The sequence below is a fragment of the Culex quinquefasciatus genome, chromosome 2, assembly GCF_015732765.1.
Source record: "Culex quinquefasciatus strain JHB chromosome 2, VPISU_Cqui_1.0_pri_paternal, whole genome shotgun sequence".
NCBI lineage: Eukaryota > Metazoa > Arthropoda > Insecta > Diptera > Culicidae > Culex > Culex quinquefasciatus.
This window is the reverse complement of record NC_051862.1, coordinates 167014242-167033739: the sequence shown is the minus strand read 5'-3', so window position 1 is coordinate 167033739 and position 19498 is coordinate 167014242. Positions and strand designations below refer to the sequence as shown.

General features: G+C 41.3%; 1 protein-coding gene across 1 annotated transcript in view; it reads left to right on the top strand.

Annotated features, from left to right (window-relative positions):
- Nucleotides 1–5221: 5221 nt before the first annotated feature.
- LOC6043901 (zinc finger protein GLI4) overlaps nucleotides 5222–19498 on the top strand; it is a 57552-nt gene continuing 43275 nt past the window's right edge. The window contains exon 1 of the mRNA XM_038255481.1: nucleotides 5222–6781. The gene's annotated coding sequence lies outside the window, so the exon portion shown is untranslated. The remainder of the gene's footprint in view (nucleotides 6782–19498) is intronic.

Genomic DNA, 19498 nt, shown 5'->3' with positions numbered 1-19498 from the left:
AATAACACAATACGATTTTTTTTGTTTGTGATTCGATTATTCGAAGTCTCATACAAACCTACGGATAATCGAGCATCGTATAATCGAGTCTGGACTGTACATTCTAAATAATCATTAATTATAAAATGGAAGTTGATTTTTAATCATTCTTTTTTCGATGAGATGCTTAAGCAGATATGCGTTTATATTTATTTTTTGTAGTGAGACAAATAATTCGTTCAATTTTCCAGAAAACTTAATAAAAGGACTCCTAATTTTTTTGTTTTTGTTGAGAAAGGAAGAATATTTCAAGCAACCTTTGATATTATTTTCTGTTCTGTTAAGTTTCATGTTTATTCTTGTTCCATTTTTTTATATTTTCAAATGCTCTTATAATGTTTAAACTATATTATTCTCAGAAAAACATAGATGCTAATCAAGAACACGGATTTTTTTCACCGAGGAAAATATGTAATAATTACTGTCCTAACTCGATTTTAAGAATATGTCAGTAAACGTCATTTTAAGTTGATTTCAGTAAACGCTTCAGTTTCGTCAAGATATGATAGATTTGGGCTTCCTTAACATGCTCCAATCGACATTATTGAATTTTAGCAAATTTTCTGCCAATAAATAAAATTATAAATTTCAGGTTTAAGTATTATGTAATTATCTTAAAATACCATGCGCACCTACGTGAATCTATATATTTGCAAAAATAAAAGGTGTGCATAGTTGTTTATTTGTGTTATCCAAGAAATTGCAGGAAAACACTAAAATTCAATTCTTTCGATCGAAGTGTGTTCAGAGAATTGACATCAACTTCAAAATGTCGAGTTGTTCAATCGAATCACAGACAAAAACTTTTTTCGTATTTTAATTTTTGCTATTTCGAAGGTTATTTTGTAACATTTTTTTTCCTTCAGTAGATTTACTCGATTCATTAAGCACATGCAAACTCTGTTCCCAACTTTGAATTAATCAGCTGTTGAAAGGTAGTCCACATCTCAGCTCGAAATGAAATGTATTTAAATTTTTGACAAGAAATTCAAGTTCGACAACCCCTTTTTAGTTAAATTTGAGTAGTTGATTGCCTATATATTGCCAAATGTATTTTCTCAATATTCTATCACCGCCATTTTGGCCACTATCTTGAATTAAAATTTCCAAATCACATAAGGCCATTTTTGGGGTCATATTTTAAATTAAACTTTTAAAAATATTTGTACAAGCCCAATAACCTTAAAAAACGATGAAATTATGCTTCGAGAAAAAAAATTCTGTACATTTTTTAATCAATCCCAAACATGCTAAATATGGTTTTAAACGCAGGAATATGTTTCTAAAATAGTTTTCAGTTGATTGCAAAGTTGCTAGGCGTCAATCAACCTAAGGCATTCTCCAGGATGCCCTCGAAGACTGGCTGCGCTAGGGTTAGATTAGGTTAGATTAGATTAGATTAGTTTTCAGTTGATTGCAAAGCTATTTCCATGAATTTTTTGAAACTTTTTGAAAACAAAATTTGTTGCTTTCCGATTTATCATAAACATAAACTTTGAAAAACATTGACAACAGTCTCCATTCTTAAAATTAAACTCGATTCCAGCGACCTGAAATCAATAAAAATCAGTAGTTGATTTAATCTTCTGCTTTTTACGACTTATACAATAAGTTGTTGATTCACTTACCAGATTTTACAAGAACTCCGGAAAACCGATCATAGAGTTTACAAGAGAAAAGTAGTTGAACGCGTGCATGAATTCAAAAGATCTCATTTCAAAATCTTCTACAACAATTCGAGCCTCAATCACCCACCGAAATTTCAGCCCATTTTCCCACCCTAAACCCGGCATGGTTTCTCTCTCCATAGCTATACTTCATGTACACACCGACGACGCCAGCAATCCAGCAGAGCAAACAACATTTCAGCAGTCGCCGTCGCCGTGTATGTAGTAGGGACTTCACTTTACAACAACAAGAAGCTTCTCTCCTACCGTCGTCGAACTCACGGCACCCGTTTGCACGACATTCACTGTGTGCGTACGTACACCGTTCAACACGAGTGTGGGGGAATGCGTGTAGCATAAAACTTGTTTTGCTCGAACTCATGAACCCAGGAACCCGAATAATTACGAAAGGAGCATAGAAAAGTTATGCTCTCTCTTCACGACTCGAACTCCAACGTCTCCAGGCGGGTGCGAAAACCTGTGTGGAGAGCCAAAACAAAACAAAAACAAAAGGCCGAGATGGCCGAAGCGGAGCCCGAAGTCGAACCGAACGTCGTCGTCCGCCAGGAGGAGGTGCGCACGAAGAACGCGCGTTTGTTTGCGCAACACGGAGGAGCTCGGAGAATAAACCCGCAATATCGGCAAGCCTGAGAGAGAGAGAGTCAATGCGAGTGAATGTATATGTGTGTGCACGATGTCGGTGCCGTGCTGAGGCCCACGCTGGAAAATGAGTTGAGTCTTGGGACGAAACATTAGGAAAAGTTTTCGTATAACTTTGAATTTATTACATTTTCCCGATAACTGTCATTTCTAAATTCAATTGTATAACACCCTCCCACCTATTAGACAAATTCAATTTTAAAATATCGCAAAGCAAAAACTTTTGTCCAGAAAAATTTGATAAGAGAATCGCAAAAGTAACTTTATCAAAAAAATCGTAAAATCGCGATAAATCGTTATGGTTATTAGCAAACTCCTTATGTTTACATATCATTTTTTGTTTACAAATCTTTTTTTTGTAATTGTCTGCCTTACAACTTTGTAGAACATTGTGACACTCTAAAAGATAACACTGTAATGTTGGAAAAAGCGCAGAATTTGAAAATGAAAAATTATGTTCTAAATGAAAAGATTACCCTTCTGGGTTAATGTAGATTCGAAAAGAACATTAAATTTCCGTAAAATTAAATGTTCCAATTTTTTTTTTTAAATTCAGTAACGGAAAATAGCAGAGTTTTCAAAGCCTTTTTAGTGTTTTTTCGTTGAAAAATACGTTTTGGCACCAAATTTCTATCTCATCACCGTTTCAGGCTGCAAAATAATTGAGAAACGCCTCTTTTTAACATGTTTAAAAATGCAAGGGATCGTACCGCCCCTCCGTCACGAGATATCAAAAAAACGGATCTCAGATTCGTGATCATGAACAAAAGTTACCCTTAAGGACAAAGTTTCACACAAATTGAAGAGTTGGTAGTACCCTTAGATTATAAAATAAGTCCCAGCAAAAGATTAAATTTTATAATTAGATTTGGCTAATTTATAATTAGGTGAACTCAAAGTACCATTTTTCTCCCTAAAAGATTCACTCACTCATGGTCACTATTTTTAAAAATCGAAAAACTGCAAATATTTCGCTAAAACCAAACTTTCGGTGGATATATCTTGAAAACGGATCCCGTTATTAAAAAATTTGTTAAGTTCTTTTCGATGCAAATTCATTTTTTTTTTTTTTTTTTGCATGAAACTTCGATTTTTTTCCAAAAATCACTATTTTTCGAAAAATTATAACTCGGCGGCAGATTTTTTGACCATGTTTCTCCATAGCTCAAAAGTTGCGGATTTTTGTCCCCTAAAACATATCAAAAAATCTCGAAAATCAAAAAATTACTTATTTTGGAAAATTGAGTTTTAGTGAAAAAAAAGTTGATGAACGTAATTTTTTTCTCAATAGTCCTCAACAATACCTACAACTTTGCCGAAGACACCAATATGATCAGAAAATTCACTCAAAAGTTACAGCTGTTTGAATATTTACATTCCATTTTTGTATGAACATCAGCCACCAAAATTGTATGGAGACTTGTATGGGTGAACCAATGACACAAAATAGCTTATTCGGTCACAGGGAATGCCCCCACAAAGTTTGAGCCAAATCAAAAAATACATACAAAATCCATTTCCGGTTTTGGTAGAGAATTGCTCTAATCTGAAAAATTCACATAGGATCTACTTAAATACATTGAAAATAACTGATTTTTTAGCAGTTATTTAAAAAAAACAATTTGCTGCGGCCTAACCTAGACGAAGATGTTTAGGAATTACAAAGCCCAGTTATTTTGTGAATATTTCTTACCTAAGAACAAAACAGTTTTCGGTTTTTGACTCTGGTTATGTGCAAGGAAGGAAGGTAATGAAAGGAAATAATCAAATAAAGTTCAAGAAAATTTTCAAGCCATGCTTTCAACATTTTGATTAACGTAATAGGAATTCATGAATTTATTTTTAAATAATTATCATGTTTTTTATGTTACCTATACTAAACGATGCAATTTTATTTGCCACAGTTTTTAATAGCTGAGCTAAGGCATAATACACTTGTCATTAAATCACTAACTTTCAAACGGTTGAAACTTTATGAAACAAATAATTTATAATATGCTCCGTTAAATATATGATGCTTAGCAGTTCCACTATTTTTCGATCAAATTTAAATTTCCGTACCAAAATATATATTTTTACCGAAAGGTGCTATCTGCACAGGAAACCCATGGCTCATAGGTTGTTTTGAAGATTTGCTCTAGAATTACAAAAAAATATGTGTATATCCTCGTTTATGTTCGCAAATATGCACTAAAAATGAAATCAAAAGAACATTTTTTCAATGTTCCAATAAATATAAAAATGTTAAAATCTAGATTTTTTGAATTGGTCCTATAAACATATGAAACACAATATACTATAGGACCTCTTCAAAACAAATTCTAGATATTTAAATCATGATTTCTGTTTATGTTTGTTTGATCTTAATGCACCATGCGTCCTCATCAAGTAACAAATACATTAATATTTTATGGAGATGCATGGTGCTTGACTCATTTGAAGCAAGAAAACATTGGATAAAATTGTCAAAATCGGTTCACATATCTTTTTAAAGAAATCCAACTTTTTTTTATTGATTCTGTGCAACGTATAACTTATTCAGATGGTTTCAAAAAACATTTCCACCCAAACTTTTTCACCGCCAGCGCGCACACACGCACCCGATGTCGAACGCGCGAATCCTTCGTGTATCGCCAGCTGAACAACACGAGAGAGAGCGTCTGCTCTCTCTCCGCTCACAACCACTCACACAGTGAGAGGGCGTAGCGCTGCCTTTCGTGCATAGGTATTTGCGCGCGCTCTCTCCCTCTCTCGCGATGCATGTTTTTCCTTTTGATGTTGGGGTGTGTATGTTCGCTCACCGCACTGCCAGCCTGCCTTTTCATGCTCTCAGCCACCGCCGCACGGTCACCAGCAGCTTAGTGTCGGTCCGTACTCAGCCGGCTGGAAGCGCCTCTCTGTATCAGTTTTTATGTTTCGATCACACACTCCCTTCAGTTTGTTCCATCAGTTTTTTGTTCCTTCTTGTGTGTGGGGATTTCGAGTAGTGTGTTGTTAGTGAAGCCTCCGATTTGTTGAGTTTGGTTTTTTAGTGAAAAAAAAAAATCATTGTTGTTGAGTGTTTTACGTTGTTGCATTTGTTGGACACCTACGCAGCAGGATTTTCCCGTGGAACCCACTCACGCCGCAGCACACAACACCTATTAGGAAAGGACTCCCACCCACGTCCTACGCCAGGATGTTATTGGCGGATTTTGGAACGAAACCCTGCACCGCTATGAGCTTGTTACGTTTGAAGCTGGAAGGAAAAATGAAAAAGTGATGTTTGAAAAAATACTCAAAAAAGTTATGTGGATTTTGTTGAGTGAAAAGCGCAAATATAAGTGAAAAGTAATTGAAAATACTAAGTTTCAAAAAGTTTGGTTTCAAATAAAACAAGAAAAACAAAACAAAAAACTTGTGATAAATATTAAAAGTGAGCAGCAAGCCGAAGAGAGAGGAGCGTGCGGGAGAGCGCGGAAAAGTCCGGAAAAGCTCCACGAATTTCCACGCACCACGCGCGGGAAAAGGCCACGTGAAACCACGCACGAACGCAGTGGCGACGGCAGTCAACAACATCGCGCGAGCTCAACATCACACCACGCGCTGCTGGACAAAAGTTTAAAACCCGACTATTCTTCGCCTCTCCAGTTTACAACTACCGTTTTTTCCTGCAAGTTTTAAGCTATTCTTAACAAAAAAAAGTAACCAGAGTTAATACACCTTACAAAGTTGCGTTAAAAAGTCCAGCAAAAACGACAACCAAGAAAAGGGGAAATCGCCAACAGTTTTTTCGCGCACTCGCGAGTTTCAAGTGCTTTTCTACAAGATTTAAGCGATTTTTACACCTCTTTAATAAACGTCACTTTTTAAAACGATTTCAAACCGGCCGTTGCTAGTTACATTAAACATTAAGCTTCGTATTACTCATCGCGCGCAAGGAATAACCGATAACAAACCAATAAAACAAAAGTCAAAAGTTTTCTATACTAAGAGGAAATCGATAAAGTGTCTTATTTACAACTAGAAGAGTAGTAAAACCAAGAATTGAAACAGAAATAAACACAAAAAAAAGTAGGAAGATTTTACCAATCGTACACAAGTGATACAAAAGAGAAGAAAAGTGTCTCCAAGTCAAAAGGAAAACGCAACATAAAGGAAGTAACAAGTGATTTAAACAGTGTAATCTAACACACCACAAGAAAAAAGTAGTCAAGCCAGAGTTGGTAAACTTATGCAAAACTACAACGGCACACACATTAGTTTGCAATAAACTAACTTGTCGCAGCGAGCGGAGAATTCGTTACTCGTTAAACGCAACGGAAGAAACTGAAAAGATCAGCTTGACATCGGCAGCAGCAGCAAAAACGCCAGCCAGCCATCCATCCGAGCCGGAAGATATAAATTCATCTCTTGGCCGTTTTTTTTCGTACATGGTAAGTGTTTTGTTATTCCTTCCAAGTCTGTGCGTCTCATCTGGCGTACGCGCGATGTCCCTTGGATTAGAGAACTGGACGTCCGAGCTCGTCTCCATAGCTTTCGGGGGGGGACCTTCGGGGTACACATGTGCCTCCTGCAAAGGACCAGTAGCACGTGGTGTTCTTTTTTTGGGGTGATTGCGTTTCCGCTCGGCGATGACCAACATCTGCGAGATTTGCTGGCTTTGGAGACATTTTTGGTGGAGGTTGACAGATAAGTTGGATTGGGAAAGATGAGATTATGTTCTATTTGATGTAGATCTTTTGTCAATTTTAATATCTTGAAAAAGAATGGTTTAATATAAAAAATTTCTAGAACAAAATATGTTAAAAAATCTTCTTATCTTCTTAAGTCCATTGTATCAAAAAACAAATATCGTATTTGATTCAGTTATGTTTTGCAAAACTTCAAAATGCGAAACTGTTACTGAATTGTAGTATACTTTTCCATTACCATCATAGTTCTTATCCTTCTGCAGAAAATTTTGGATTTGAAAGGTACGCTGGAATTGATATTTTAACAAAAATGGCACTTGAAGGGTAATATTATTATTATATTCCTGAGTTAAATTCTCAGTCATAGTAAAATAAAATAAAATCTCTATAGTTTTAATTACTTGAAATATTGCATGACATTATTTCACAATTCTCTAGCAACAAATATGATATATTAAAGGTTAAAAGTTAGGAAATGTTGTTTTCATGTTCACTCAAACTGTAGCAAGCCCTAGTAACATTTTAGGTTTTAAGTAGGCCATAAAAGCCTATTTAGGCCGTATGAGGGTTTTCAGAACCATGATAAAACCTGTAAGTTTAAAAATGTTACTAGGGAGGATAACCTTGAAGTCTTTTTATGTATCTCATTTTGCAAAATTTTCATTATCCTTATACCAATTGAGGTACTACCATTAAACAACTCATGTTTCTGTTTAAAAATCTTAAAATCTAAACTATCAGTTAATATATTAAATTTGCTACAATGATTAAGTGATATTTGCAACAAGATATGACAAGACAACTTTGCCATGTCTTTATTTGAAAAATTGTCAAAATAATACTTAAAAGCACTTTAAAAACTGTAAAAGTTTGTTGGGTATTTTTAATTCAAATAAATGATGTATTTGACCATAAAAAGAGCCAAAATAATTTATTTATACAATTAAACCCCTTTTTCAAATAAAGTTTAGATAAAATTGTAATATAATAGAAGTCCATAAACACTATAAAAATAACTCTTTTATTTAGATAGTCCTCAAGAACTAAAGCTTTTTCTTTAATTTCTTCTAAATTTTCAAATTAATCAGAGTTCAAAATAAAAGTTTTTAAACAACTTAAAACTTGAATATTTGAGAATTTGTTCAAACAGAAAAATGTTTGTTTTTGTTATACTCTTAATTATTTTTTATCCGGTTTTGAAAATATAAAATTTGAGAACAAAAGAAAAGATAATGTTGGCTATGCGTTTGAAAAAAAATGCTTTGTTCTTGAAAGTTGTGTTAAAATGACAAAAAATACTGTTAAGACCTTTTGTTATTGAAATACACACAATTATTCATAAAAACCATCTGATTAAAATAAATTAAAATATGCATTTATTGCAAATTGTATGATTTATGTGAGTTATAAACAGCAAAAAGCTTCTTCATAGATTTATTTGGGTAAAAATATGATCAAATTTAATGTTCGATTCCCTTTAATACAAAAATAAATACAAACAATAAATGTTGACAGTCCACAAAACTTAAATGTTGTCATCAACAAATTAAAATCATGTTTTCCAAAAGATTTGATGAATACAACTTCAATTATGATGAGGGTTTAAGAAATGACAAAACAATAATGATTGAGTTTTCAAATAGTACTTCAAAATGCTAAGACATAACCAAAGATTATAATACAAAATTCATACCAACCAAGGTGAGTTTCTCGCAAAACTTCGTTTTAAATTTATTTGAAATTATCAAACATTTTTTTATTTTGTGTTCGCTTAACTTTGGGTGCAAGATTCAGAAAAGGTGAAATCAGTTTAAAATGCATTTGAAATTCACAATTCTTTTATAAAAAGCTACTTTAATTTGTTTTCATTTTTTCTTAAATGCTAATAAAAAAAAAATAATACTACTTTGTTTGTTATGATTGGTTAAACTATTGATATTTTTAACAAAAGTCATAGATTTGTTAGATGTGACGAGATTAAAAAAATCCTAATTTTCAACATCCGAAAAAAAACGTTTGAATTAGATTTTCAGGCGTGTTTTTGGTCAACTCAAATCCAAAACAGTATCAAAAAGTATTACTTTAAGATATAAATGTTGAAAAGTTGAACTTTTTAGCACTCAAATTTGTGATAAAATAAACTTTTCAGCTCTCATATTGTTGGTGATGATATTTAGGCTACTTTGCCGTTATAGAATGTAGGGAAAGAAAGTATTTTCAAAACGGAGTTGCAAAAACACAGATTTTGAAGTTTCATGAAATCTTAATAAGGTTTGCAACTTCGGAATTTGATGGATATCTTTTTGAAACAGATTTTCCTATGACTTTCTTAAAGGGTTTTAATTATTCAAATTTTTAAACATGTTTATCAACAAATAATTGAGTCAAACAAAATATTTTTGTACAATATCAACACCATTTTTGAAAGTTTTGTGTCCCAACATCATCCAAAGCCATTCGAACGTTTAAGACCACTCTTTCATAACAAATACCTTTAAAAACGATCTCACGTCAGTGTCACATAACCCAAACCATCCTCCAAAAATTACTGTCTACAAACCCCCACCGGGGGGAGTACACCCAGACTCCACACAAAACCCATCAACACTTCCGTTTCTCGCAGCGACGGAAATGGCCCACAAAAAAAGACAAACTGTTGGTGGTGGTGACCAAACCGAAATCACAGCCACGCGCGCAGCGATCGCAATCACCACCTGAAAGTCTCCACAGGAAAACCCCTGGCCGAAATAGGCACCGCTGTGTGCTCATCAATCGGATTAATTATGTTGCAATCCCGTCGGCACAGCAGCCGAATCGCTACGTGGAGCGGAAACCCATAAAAATCGAACATCATCTCGAGCTGGGGGCTCCCAACTCCCACCCTTTTGCGGGCTTTCGAAGAAACTTGTAGTTTCGATGTCAACGAACCGCGAATTTCAGGACTTCAGGCGGCTTTAAAGACCTGCCGATCTGGAGTACCTCATCAATATCGCGGCGACCAGCCTCCGGACAACTTGTCCGACATTCAGACAGGAAAGAACCGGACCATAAAAGCATCGGCTCAACCCCGTTGAGAACGAGAAGAAACGCCAATGGGGCAATATTTATCGCGGACGCGCCCGGAGGGCGTCAAGTAGGTTCCTCCCCTGGCACCCTCCCCCTTGGAGACCGGATCGGACCGGATGTGTCGTCGGCCACAAAAGTGTGGGATAATTTTCCTTCTCTCTCTGCGGTGGACTCTACGAAAAGCCGGGGGCTCCTCCCGCAACGCGACGGATGGGACCAACTCTAAATGAGTGGCCCGCGGAATAAATTAATGTCATTGGCTGCCGCCGTGGTCACGCAGGAAATGAAAGATTGAACTGACCGCCCCTCCGCCGCCAGGGTGGGAGGAGGCCAGGAAGGATGTGCGCCTTGCCTTTCGGAGTGACCGACTTTTGAATGTCAACTGGAAGGGTTCCGAAAAATCGTTTGATTTTGCGCGCAAACTCGTCGGCGATAATTCGGATCGACAGGCTTCGTTTTCAGATCAGCGTTGCGTAAAGTTTTGACCCGATTGATGGACGCGTGGACAGCTGACCAGTTTATCAGGCTTGATGTAACTGTGGTCCCCGAAACAACAAGCCTGCGCGCGCGCGTGTGTTGTTTGGCAAAACAATGTCCGAATCCCCGCCGACTCACACGGTCCACGTTCTCGAGACTCAACAAACAGTCCGGGGGCAAGGTCGGACGTCCTTGGACAACCCTCAACAGATAGTGTGCGACACCTTGACACCTGCATTTTTTGGTGCCCCACAGCGGAGGACAACAACCCGTTGGCAAAGATCAACAAGGGGTGGATACAGTCTGAACGCGAAAACACTAGCACCGAATGCGGTTTCGTCAAAACATGGCTTTTTGTCCTGCTGAAAGTGTGAAAAGAGTTAGTTTTCGGTGTGATGACCGTTTGACGGAGTAATCCTCAAATTCTTCATGAACGCATGTGAAGAAGTTACACCCAGAACTGGGCATCGGCATACGAGAGAATAAAGAGCACGATTCGGTAGTAACATGGTACTGTGTGCGGACTGAGAGGATAAATCCCGAAATTACCGAGAGTACTTTACTCATAGGTTCATCTTCAAAAAAAGTTCATCTATCAAAAAAAAAGTACCGGTACCGAGACTCGAACCCAAGACCTTCGGCATATTGAATCGTGCCTTTGCCGTATGGGCCACCGCGGTTCGGTGATAAAGTGGCGGTCATGCGTTCATATAAGCCACTCAATAGGATGAACTGTTCCAATGAACGAATGAACACGCGAGAGGACTATACTCTCGCAAAATAGCACTTTCCTCACGTTTCTTTTCGTGAGGACTATCCTCTCGTTCTTTAACTTTGGGTGTAGCATTCGGTGAAATGACCTTAAATTAGTTGTTGGATTGGAAGCATGATTCGGTGAAATAGCCGTTTGACGAAATGATCCTCATGTCATCCTTTTTGAACATTGTTGTAACATTCGGTGAAATGACCATTTGGTAAAATGATACTCAATTGATTGTTGGAAGCATGATTAGAAGTTAGCTTTCGGTGAAATGACCGTTTGATTAAATGACCCTCATGTCATCCTTTTTAAACATTTTGAAGAAGTTAGCATTCGGTGAAATGACCATTTGGTGAAATGATTCTCAATTGATTGTTGGAGGTATTTATAGAAATTAGCTTTCGGTGAAATGACCGTTTCATGAAACGACGCTCAAATCTTTCTTAAAACTATGTGGCAAACTTGCACTTTTGATCCAAACCTTCAACCTTTGAGGAACCAAACCCTTTTAGTGAAATTGTCATTCCACCGAAAGGTTGTTTAAAAGACATTTGGTCAACAGCAATTCGGTTATACGATCCTAAACCGTGGTTCTGTTATACTGAGCAGCTCAAAAACCTAGCTAACGCCCAGAACTTCAACGGCCATTCGCTACCGAGTCGTTCAATATCTGAATGACAGTCAAGCAGAATTAATTAATCGAGGCCGCCGCGCGCACACACTTTGTTTATCCTGCTGGCTTGGACTCGCACCGCGATGAATGGAACGGTCGCCATGTTTTGTAAACCGAGCCAACCGCCTCTACCTGCCAAAAGGGTTCGCCCGTGTTGTCCTAGTTGGATCAACTGCTTCGCGAGCGCTTTTCCTCGCGACCCGCAAAAAAACGTGCTCGCGAGTTGTTGAAAAAACATTCGAATTTAAGGTCCACCCGCGCGTAACTCCTTGGAGTTCTTTATTTTGCATTCCGGCGCGGACTCAACGACCCGTTATCTCGGGGTTGCGGTGACCGCGGGATTGAATTTATTAGTCTTGTTTTGATGACCCAGATTTGCAGATTAGCTCCCTGCATTCCTCTCCACCGACGATCGCATAACTCTGCATAATTTCGGCAAACTGTTCTCGAAAAATGCAAAAATGGTCGCGCCGGAGTTCAGGACCTGGGAGTTGACCGCCCACCCCATATAACGCACCGCATTTCCCACATTACATCACGCACATTACCCGACGCAAAGTACCCCATGAGGTGCATAAATCCATATTTAATAAAAACTGTTTTCTACCGCGCCCCTCCTCGCGTAAGTCACTCTCCGAGGAAAGCACTCGAATGTCGCGCGCGTTTTTAAAAGGTTTTAATTTCGTTCGAGTGCAGAATAAATGAATAGTCAAGCGGATTGTCTCCCCCGCCGCAGGCCGGGCCACCCTCCGCCGGGGGTCGACTTAGGGGGCGCATAAGTTCCTCTTTTTTTGACGGGGCGCTGAGGGGTGGGTTGGGAGTTGTAACCTCACTTTTTCTGACCAGTTCTTAAAGGTCGACTCGCCTGATATGACCTGATATGATCTGTAGATCGATTTAGTCAGGTTCTAGCCTGTTTGCCCGAATACAAGATCTGACAGTTTCTTGACAGTTTCTGAACCGATAATCTGCTCATTTCACCCCGATTCCCCCCGTTCAGGTGAGGAACTGGGGCTACACATGTATGTAAACTCGATGGCTCGTTTTTGTGTTCTTCATTTGTTTTTTTGTCGACTTCGTCAACAGGGCGCGCACGTTCAGCACTTTTTAACACCTCCAGTTCCTGACGTGCTCAGCCAGTTGTCGTGCGTCCCCGAGACGCCCCCCCTCTCGATTATCGGCGGAGGTAATTTTCAATTATAATTTTTCAACGACTGTGTCTATTGCCATCGAGTTTTTTTTTTTTTTTTCGTTCAGCGCTTTTTCGACACCTCGTGCATATCTATTCCTGAGGTATTCCTCCGTTTAAGTGTGAAACCTCTTGACACCAAACACTTTTTCGGGGGAGGGAAGGGGCAACGAGTTGTGGGTGGCCTCACCGGGCTCGAATTGATGACCTGCAATGTTTGATTGACCACGAGAATGTGCTGTATCGGTGCGGTCAAGCCGGACTTGAGTTTTCGTACGGAACGACGCGTTGGTGTGGCTTTCACCTGTGTGAACTCCGGCGGTGGTCTACGGACAAACAGAGCCGTCAGGGAATTAGCATATATTGAAATTTACGGTTCCGTAGCTCGACGCAGCCCCGATAGGTCACCAGGGGTATTTCTGGACCTGGCTGCGGCCTCAGCTCAAACTGTCCTCATTCACCGTCGATTACCGTAATTCTCCTTTAAAACGCTCGTACCAACCCATCCAAATCTACACTCATCATCAGCGTAAAAACAAAGAGCTGCTTTGCAAACACAACAAAGCCCCAACACACACACATCTCGATAACAGCAATTAACATCAAGAAGCTAAACGAAGCAAATTACAGCCATTTGCGATGGCTCCCCCACTCCACTCCTCAAATCTAGATCTTTCCCAAATCTCCCGAATTCGATTGCCCACGGCTAACCCCAGCCGCAACACCACATTTTATCAATTTCATGCGAAACTTTTTTCTGCTCCACCCGCCCAATCCATCAAGCGAACCCGAACCTTCACCCTCGCGCCCAAATGAGAAAATACTGTTAATCTTCTATTTGAAATATAATTATAACATTCGCCGGAGCCTCCCCTCCCCTGGAGTGCCTCCACACGGGTGGAAACCTCCCACACTTGTGCTCTCATTTCACACATCGCGATCTTTTTTTCGGGGTGGAGGAGCCTCGGCGCAGTTCGCGGAGTTGGGTGAGATGGTAGGGTTCTAATTCGGGCATCTGACTTTGATTCTTTGGTATCTTAAAGCTTCTTAGTGATCATGGAGTCTCCTAGTGACCATGCGGTATCTTTGTGACCATGAAGTGTCATATAGTCTTCTAGTGACTATGACGTCTCTTAGTGATCATGAGGTCTCTTCGTGAAATTTGGTATTGAGTCTTTTAGTGACCATGAGGTCACTAAGTGATCATGAAGTCTCTAAGTGATCATGAGGTCTCTTAGTGAAATTTGGTATTGAACTCATAGTTCGTGAAATTTGGTACCATGAAGTATCAAAGTAATCATGAGGTATCTTCGTGAAATGAGGTCTTTAGTGACCATGAGGTCTATATGTGACCATAAGGACTCTTCCAGGTGATCATGAGATCTTTAACTGACGATACGGTCTCTTCATAAGTCTCTCAGAGACCATGAGGTCACTGTATGTTCCTCTGTAGTTTTCCTCTTGACGGGGTCTCTTAGTGATTCTGAAATCTCCTTGGGACCATAAGGTGTAACTGTATACTTCTCTGTAGTCTTCCAGTTACTAAGAAGTCCCTAGTGCCCTAGGAATCTTTTATTCATTAAGTTTAATGAGGTCTCCTATTTACTAATCTATTGAGTCTCTTAGCGACCATGATATCTCTTCATGAGCCTGAAGTCTCCTTGTGACCATGAGGTCAATCGTCTGTAATCTTGTAGTGACTACGAAGTGACTGGTTTCTTCGTTAAATCATAATATCCTAGTAATCTTGTAGTCACTTAGTACCATGGGGTCTCTTCATGAGCCTGAAGTCACCTAGTGACTATTCTGTTGAGTCTCCTAGTGGCCATGAGGTCTCTTAGTGACCATGATATTCCTCACCATGAGATCTCTTCATAAGCCTGAAGTCTCCTTGTGAACACGAGGTCGCTCCTCTATAGTCTTCCAGTGACTACGAAGTCTCTCGGTGACCATGAGGTCTCTTCGTGAAATCGTAATGTCCTAGTGATCTTGTAGTCACTTAGTACCGCAAACGTTGAGGTCTCTTCATGACCCTGAAGTCTCTTAGTTACTATTCTATGGCGACCATGAGGTCTCTTAGTGACCATGAGATCTCTTAGTGACTATGGGCCACTTCATGAGCCTGAAGACTCCTAGTCTCTTACTGACCATAATTGTGCGCTTCTGCAGTATCCCAGTGACTACGAAGTCTCTTGGTGACCGCGAGGTCGTTGTGGTCTGTCCGAAGTGACCTCCGTGTCCGATTTTCAGAAGAGATCACCAAAGCCCAAACCATACCATCTCTACTCCCCCGTACCTGTACCACGAGGAACCTCACACAAAACAAAACCGAGCACACAACTCATCATCATCAGCAGCCGCATCAAAAGCTGCGCGCAACTTATTACCTCCTCGGAGTCGCTCCATCGCGAGTGCCCTCGTCAAAACTCACACACCCGGGCAAGTCCCGGGCGCGATTCGGAGCATAATTTTCTTAATGTTATGTTAATAGAAAAACAAATATTTGCCCCCTTCCTGGCGCCCCCTCTCTTCCCCCACCATGAACCGGGCCAAGACCTAGAAATTGGAAACTGACCGGTTTGGTCCCACAGCGCTTCAAGGGTCCATCAACGGCTTCTACGCTGCTACCAGCCGAGAATGACAGCTTAAGAGCTTCTCGGCCACCTCATTGTCCGACGGGGACGGTTATCAACTCTTAACACACCGGTTGAGGGTGTCCGTTGATTGACTGGGGTCTGTCAGCGAGACGTTTCAATCCGCGCGATCAATTTCGCCGAGGTTTCGAAAGACCCGAGGATCCCGTTTAAGAGGATTACCCCTAATCAGCACAAGGTTAACGTGGTGCGCAACATATGCACCGAATCTCCCCCGGTCGTGAACCACAAATTAACCATCACCAAATCACCTTTGTCACACACGCGTGAGGCTCGTGCAGCAACCCCCAGAAGCCCCCCCTTTGAAACGCACGGAGATTGATTGATTCGCGTGGAGCCTGTTTAGTCTAATCCGTCGGAGGCCACCGCACAGCGGAGAAAAGCTTCTGCGTGCCAAGTTTAGCCTAGTTTCGGCGATCATTTCTCAAATCTTTTGTTTTGAGTGGTGCCCGGCGGTGCTTCGAGCGAAAATTGAGAGCCCCACCGACCTCAACTGTCTCCGCCGCCGTCTCAAGTTTGATAAATTTGACACGAAACTACATTTGCCACCGCACGTAAGAAAACCCGCTGGCCATCATCACGGGTCCACACATGGCTCCGGGGGTCTCCCAGCAGCAGCACTAACACGCGGGAGTTATTAAAGTGACCGCTAGGCTCTCCTAATGACCACCTGACAGGTTGGGACTGTTGGTCAATTGTCGCGGGCACGCGTGAGATTTTCGCCACTTTTCTGTACGCCCGTAGAGTTGTGGCGTTTTGGGGCCTCGATGTTGCGGTTTTTGGGGCGGAAATTACGTCCCATTAGTCATCTCGATGGGCCCCGCCGGGAAATTGGGTTACGACGATTGCCACCGGGCGGTTGAACCCCTTTCGTCACCTGGTTTTGGGGTGGAGCAGTGAGAAACGGTATCGAATTTGGTCAACCTTTTTGACCAATCTGTTTTCAGAGGGGTTCTTCTGTGATTTTTAGGGCAACAACTCAGCGCAAGGTGTCAAAACCCTGACAAAGTCCACCGACAATGCCCAAGCCTCTGTCAATAGACTCTCACCCCATAACTGAAGAAATCATTCAATCTAGACACTCCATCACCCCGCGCTGACGTCGGATCTCCCAACGATCAATACATCTCCGACCAAGTCCTTGGTCAACGCCGCCACCAATGTTTCCCAGAACTTCACGTCCAGAGCCCTCAACTCGCTTATCGCAACCTCAACGATTTCGCCCTTCACACAGATCCGCCGCCCCGGCGATTACCATAAATTTCACCTGGCGAAAACAATCGCGCAAATATTTTATCGCAAACGCATCTCTCCCGCGAAGATGTCCGCCTGTGTGCAGTGCACATCTTCAACCTCCTCCACCTCCACGAAGTAGGGGAAAGTTTTTTCCGCGGGGTTTCACATTTCACCCAGGTCCGCACATGTGCCGCGAGAGATCCTCCGGGGGAGATTCTTTCGCAGAGGGGTCTTGCGCGCGGTCAAGATTGTGGGCGCGCGATAAGAACCCAAGATTTGTAGCTGGACGGCGCGCGCTGCGGGTGGGGTCCGCGTAAGGGTCCTCTCGTGAGAGGTTCTCCGGGAAGTGCACACACACCCGGACTTCACTCTTAATTTAAAGTCAAATCAATTTAATTTCTTAATTTCTGCTTCTTTGGAGTTTTGGAGTCCCGCGTGCACCTTGTTCACCTTGGTTGTGTTGCCTCTTGCAAACGAGCCAAATGTTGCAGAAGTTTGGGTCGTTTCACCGAATGTCAATTCATCGAATATCCGGGAATACTACGAACCAAATCGAAACAAGGTTAAGTAATGGCTCTGAATAGACTTTTCGGTAAAATGGACCATTCGGTGAAATGGCCCGTTCGGGTAAACGGCCCTTCGGTGCATTGGCATTTTTGGAGAAATTGCTTTTTCGGTGTAATGGGTTTTCGGTGAAACGGTCAATTCGGTGAAACGGCTTTTTCAGAGAACTTGCGTTTTTGACCAAACGTCCATTCGGAGAAACGACCTGTTAAACGGCTCCTTATTTGAAAGATGAAATGAAACAGTTTAAACTTTTCGACGAAACGTCCAACACCCACACTAACGAATCGCCAAAATCACTGCGACGAGTCAAGTGCCTCTGCCGGGCAGTGCCCAAGGAAGCGCAAATTTTTCTCACGCCGAATTCGGCGTCGTCGTCGTCGCGAAGAGGAGCCTTCGCCGTTGAACGTTTTTCAATTAAGGAAAAAGGAAAAGAAGCCTCTCGAGGTGGCCACTTCGGCGGCGGCATCACCGCGCAGAGGTCGAGAATAAAAGCGTCAATTAATTAGGCCATGACCAACAAATTTTAATGGAGTTGGAAGTAGCCACTCGCGCGCGGTTCACTCCGGGGGTCACCGAAGAGGGACACTCTCGGGTGGAAAAGTGGAAGAGTAAAAGCCCGGCGAATAATCGTTCAATTAAGGCGCACTTTTTTCCGTCGTCGGCGAGATTTATTGACGTTCGATAAAAGTGAACTCTGCGGTAGAATTCCGCCTCAATTAAGGCGGCCCCCGAAAATCAGTGGCTCTCAATTAACATGTCGGCTCAATCTCCCCGAGATGAGATGCACTGCCAAGGCCCTAAGGCCCCCGGAAGCTGCAGTCGCATTGTCTCACGCCGCGATGACTCGCGTTTCACTTGTTCACTTCTGAAGTAGCTGCGATATCAATTGAGAACTCCCTCTCGCTCTATTGGTGCCAATTAACCTGCCCCTATTTGGTGCGGGAGATGCCCTACGAGCTTTGACGTGCTGTCGTAGGCGGTTGAGAAATGATGGTTAATTAAGCCAACTGTCAACATGAGGGATTTAATGTCCCAATTGAGAGGGGTCCAGATTGGAAACGAGATTGTTGATCTGCCGCGATTAAATCGCTTCCAGATAGCATAATTACGGCGGGTTTGAGCCGGCTTGCGTCACTTGGTTTGCGTTGCGGACTTAATTTCGTAGATTTGCTGAATTAGAGATCTCTGAATGTCATGGACTATCGCGGTTCCACATTATCACCCACATGTTAAGTAGTAATCCATTTGATCGCTCATTTGGTCGTTTCTCGAATTTTGCCACCGACAATACATCGTGTTGCTAAGACAGTGTAACTAGTTGAAACTGGTGATACCTGGCTTCGGCAGAGAAGCCAATTACGCCCTGTTCGACAAGTTTGATCAGTTGATCTCGAAACCACTTCAAGTTCAAGTTTGTGATGAGAACAACCCGAATTCCCGATCTCTCCTTCCAAGATATCTTCAACGATATTTTCACGATGTTTCTCCGTGCTGATGAGAGCACTTCCAGACTCCAGCTGTCAGTACGCAAATCCATCAAGCAATTGCTCAACCAATCAAAATACCGTCAAAACTAGATCTGTCAAGCGATCGCGCGCTATCACCTCCAGGTATCGCGCCAACAAGTGAGCAAACATGATCAGAACCACCCATCAACCGCTTCACCAGCGGTGCAGTACGGCAATTCTTGAAGGTCCCCTCATATCAAGATCTACCCTTTTCCCTTACTTTCGTACCTCCAGCTACGAATCAATTATCCCACACTCTGACTACTGGCAACCTCTTCCCAGCAGCGGTGACGACGGGAAGTTGGACCCCAGACGCGATCATTCATGTT